Below are 5,196 nucleotides of genomic sequence, written 5' to 3'. Positions count from 1 at the left end.
CTTATTTCTTTTTATTTTTTACAATTTTCTTCGAACTCCCTTGTTAAATAATAATGTCGCGTCGTACGGATATGTAGGGTGGAGCGGGGCAAGATGAGCACCCTAAGCTCATTGGTCGTTTTAACTTGAAAAATCAAATCGAAACCCTTTCAGATCTAGCGGAACAAGTTTTTAGGTTTCTTTCAGTAACCTATGTACTAATTGGAGAAAATCAACACATTTTGTGCTGTAAAACAATCGATAAAAAATTCCTTGTTTTTCAATCTATTTCTAGACACCCGGGGCAAGATGAGCAGGGTTGTTACGACTACGTGTATTTCGCGATTTTCGCGGATTTGGCGCGGATTTACATCACGATGATAGAGTTTCGCGGCGATTTGGCGCGGATTTAGTTTTAAGAGGAAATTTAATAAATAAAATACTAGATCTAAGGACGACAATTTAAAAATTATTTTTAAGCCTATCTAGATGGGCCTTATTTTTATTAGCAAATGTTGTTCGAGAACAAAATCATGTTTGAATGCTGTTAACCTTTTTTAGGAATTGTCCAAGCCCTTAACGAATAAGGGGCTATACAACAATTGAAAAGACAAAAATGTTCTTTGATTTGATGCCTCATTCTATTAAGTGCTTCTGCAGAAGTCGTTCAAAAATTAGAAGATGATTCTCAAAAGTTATTTCTGGACTCTGGAGTATTTCTTGCGATATTTTCGGATAACTCCGATGGTATTTTTACAGGATTACCAACAGAAACTAAGAGGAACCTTGCATAAATTCCTTGTAAATAAATTTCCACAGCCTAAAGAGGATTTCTGCAGCATTTAAAATTCGAAAAATTATGATTAATATTTTGAAAGAATTTCCTCAGAATTTCTTGGAGCGGTGACCGCAGGAATGACTTTAAAAAATCCCCAAGAATGCCTTGAATATACAAGAAAAAAAATCAGGAAGGTTTTAAAGATGATCACAGGAATTTCTTTAAAAAGTCCTCAAAAATAACACCGGGACGCGGAGACGAGCCAGCCTCTGGCTGAAAGTCTCCTTAATAAAGACACAAAAAAAAGCACCGGGAGTTTTTCGCAAGGAAATTACCAATCAATTTCTACAACAATTTCTGAAGCGATTACCGCAGGAGTTCATAAAGGGATTTCTGCAAGCAGGCTCTGAAGATTTTCCGCATGTTATTTTTAAATAATATACTTAAACTTACGATGAAATTCCCAAATGAATTTCTGCATAATTTCCCTGGAGAAATTTTGTAAGAATATCCGGATAAATTTCCACAGAAGTTCTCGGAAGAATTTCCGCAGACAATTTTGGAGCAACTTCTGCAGCAGATCCAAGAGCAGTTGGATTTCTGCCAACATTTGTAGGAAAATTTCCGCTAGAATTCCCGGAGGATTAATCACCGAAATTTTTGGGTTGAACCTGCGCACAAATGATAAATTTGTGCAGGAATTCTCGGAAGATCGCAGATATTCTTGAAGATTTTAGCGGAAATTCCGGTAAAAACGATCAAATAATTGTTTTACAGAAGTTTTGTTTCATCTAATTCCTGCATTATCTTATTCCTTAATATCTACGCAAGTTTGTCTTGTGATCAATAATTACAACAAAGTTGCATACTTTATTACTTCAGAAGAAGTTACGGTTTTGGCAGATTTTTCATGATTTGCCAAGTTTGTCTATAATCAATTATGCATATTGTGCCGAATTGTATAAAGTTCGATCAACAAAAAATCCACTGACAATAACAGAACAAAACATGCTAAAATCATCATCTCATCGAAAAAGCTATGCTTATTGAAATAGTTTTGGATGTTTAGTTCATGTTTACTTAGCTTCAGTACTTCTAGTGGTAAATAGGGTCATCTAGAAGGGTTGTAATACTGACTGCGGTTTTCTTAGTCGTGTCTTCAATTTGGAAGTAACATATGTAAAGTTGCAGTTTAAAATCATATTTGAAATCAGTAATATTACAAAAAAGAACTTTAAAGAAGATGATCAGTAAATTGTGATAACAAAATTGATATTTCACGTGTCAGAATTTAATTGTGAGTCGCGCGGAATGGATTTCGTGTCACGCGGAATGGATTTCGTGTCACGCGGAAATGGCGCGGATTTGATTTTAGTCGGCGCGGAAAATATTTCAGGATCTCCGTAACAACCCTGGATGAGCATTTTTCTCAAACCTCTTATCCTTCACAGTTTAAATTTCCTGTTAAAATATATAATGGGTGAATGAAGGTTAATATTGTACCCATTTAAAGCACAGCATTCTCTCAACTTTAGATTATAAAAAAATCAAATGGCTTTCAAAGCATACATTTATTCAAAACAATTTCTAACAAATCCATTTATTTAATGTGGATATAATATGTACACCCAGTTCTTTTTTTACACGGGTGGGTTTAAGTTGATTACGACCTTTAGCGTTAATGAAACTATGAGTTAATCCTATGAAAAAATTCACAAAAAATCAAAGAAAATTCAGATGGTATTTAAAAAGCTGTGGAAAATCAGGTTAACCGGGAAATTAAATAATACCAACCGTGTAAAAAAATATTGGAAGTAACATCTAATTACAACAAACGAGGCACGATACAAACGGTCGCGGAACAGACAAAATTCGATTTTTCGGAGGAAAAAGCGCCAGCAGGAAGATCGAGACCGTGAAGAGACGGAGGAACTGTACCGCGCTAATAACGCACGAAAGTTCTATGAGAAGTTGAACCGTTCACGTAAATGCCACGTGCCACAGCCCGATATGTGTAAGGACATAAACGGGAACCTTCTTACAAACGAGCGTGAGATGATCCAAAGGTGGCGGCAGCACTACGAAGAGCACCTGAATAGCGATATGGTAGACAACGGTGGCTGTATGGTAATGAATTTGGGAGCACGCGCGCAGGACATGCGACTTCCGGCTCCGAATCTCCAGGAAATCCAGGAGGAGATCGGCCGGCTGAAAAACAACAAAGCCCCTGGAGTTGACCAACTACCAGGAGAGCTGTTTAAACACGGTGGTGAAGCACTGGCTAGAGCGCTGCACTGGGTGATTACCAAGGTTTGGGAGGATGAGGTTCTGCCGCAGGAGTGGATGGAAGGTGTCGTGTTTCCCATCTACAAAAAGGGCGATAAGCTGGATTGTAGCAACTATCGCGCAATCACATTGCTGAACGCCGCCTACAAGGTACTCTCCCAAATTTTATGCCGCCGACTAACACCAATTGCAAGAGAGTTCGTGGGGCAGTACCAGGCGGGATTTTTGGGTGAACGCTCTACCACAGACCAGGTGTTCGCCATACGTCAGGTATTGCAGAAATGCCCGAATACAACGTGCCCACACAAGGGGGGGGGGGTCCCGTAGCGTAGTTGGCTACACGTTCGCCTTTCAAGCGAATGGTCATGGGTTCGATTCCCAGCCCCTCCACCAAAACCCTCGTCAGTCGCCGGTTGCGCAGCCTATGCGGTGGCGTATTGGGGTGCACGCCTTACCGTCACGGCTGCCTGATGGCGACTGCCAACTTGTTCTTCTCGGAGGCATTCCTCCAACGTTACCCGAATAAATGGCAACCGGATAATGCAACGATCATTGGATACACGACATGGACAAAACGAACACAATGGACTCACGACGAGATGGACCAGCAACGACGACAACAATGAATAATGGAAAAAAATCTAAAAATAGATTCTGTGTGGATTCTGGCTGCAGAATATCACAGTAGATCTCGGCACAGTAGCGGTTAAGTAACACAGAGTGCCTACCAAATAAACAAAGGAATAAAAAAAAAAAAAAAGTGCCCACACATCATCTATTTATCGACTTCAAAGCCGCATATGATACAATCGATCGGGACCAGCTATGGCAGCTAATGCACGAAAACGGATTTCCGGATAAACTGATACGGTTGATCAAGGCGACGATGGATCGGATGATGTGCGTAGTTTGAGTTTCAGGGGCATTCTCGAGTCCCTTCGAAACGCGTAGAGGGTTACGGCAAGGTGATGGTCTTCCGTGTCTGCTATTCAACATCGCTTTGGAGGGAGTAATACGAAGGGCAGGGATTGACACGAGTGGTACGATTTTCACGAAGTCCGTCCAGTTATTTGATTTCGCCGACGACATTGATATCATGGCACGTAACTTTGAGAGGATGGAGGAAGCCTACATCAGACTGAAAAGCGAAGCTAAACGGATTGGACTAGTCATCAACACGTCGAAGACGAAGTACATGATAGAAAGAGGCTCAAGAGAGGTCAATGTAAGCCACCCACCACGAGTTTCTATCGGTGGTGACGACCGCCGATAACGATACCAGCAGAGAAATTCGGAGGCGCATAGTGGCTGGAAATCGTACGTACTTTGGACTCCGTAAGACGCTCCGATCGAATAGAGATCGCCGCCGTACCAAACTGACTATCTACAAAACGCTTATAAGACCGGTAGTTCTCTACGGACACGAGACCTGGACGATGCTCGTGGAGGACCAACGCGCACTGGGAGTTTTCGAAAGGAAAGTGTTGCGTACCATCTATGGTGGGGTGCAGATGGCGGACGGTACGTGGAGGAGGCGAATGAACCACGAGTTGCATCAGCTGTTGGGAGAACCATTCATCGTTCACACCGCGAAAATCGGAAGACTGCGGTGGGCCGGGCACGTAGCCAGATCCGACGGGAACAAGAAGGCGAGGTGCATAGCGGGCAAGGTGGATCGATCAGGTGGAGGACGATTTGCGGACCCTCCGCAGACTGCGCGGTTGGCGAAGTGCAGCCATGGACCGAGTGAATGGAGAAGACTTTTATGTGCAGCACAGGCCACTCCTGCATTAGTCTGATAATAAATAAATAAATCTAATTACAATTCAACAATATGGACAAGTTGTTTTGTTACACAAGTGATACCACTTGTCGCACTTATAATATTTGTTCAATTTTCTTCATCGTGGCGAAACTCTTATTTGTCACTTTCATTTTTTCTGAACAGTCTTTAATTTGAGAGGAATCGGAAAAATAAAATTCTTCAGGAAATGTCTTTGGGGGGGGGGGGGGTTGGTTGCTTTAAGCCCCTTATCTGTTCCGTCATCCTCGTTCTGGGAAAAATTAGCATAGGCGATATACTTTGCAGCTGACATGCAAATCGCTACCTTTGTTAGAACACCCCTCTCAGCTGTAGAAATGCATCCTATCTG

The sequence above is a fragment of the Armigeres subalbatus genome, chromosome 3 (assembly GCF_024139115.2).
Source record: "Armigeres subalbatus isolate Guangzhou_Male chromosome 3, GZ_Asu_2, whole genome shotgun sequence".
NCBI classification, from domain to species: domain Eukaryota; kingdom Metazoa; phylum Arthropoda; class Insecta; order Diptera; family Culicidae; genus Armigeres; species Armigeres subalbatus.
The sequence above is the reverse complement of the archived record's forward strand: the minus strand, read 5'-3'. Positions refer to the sequence as shown.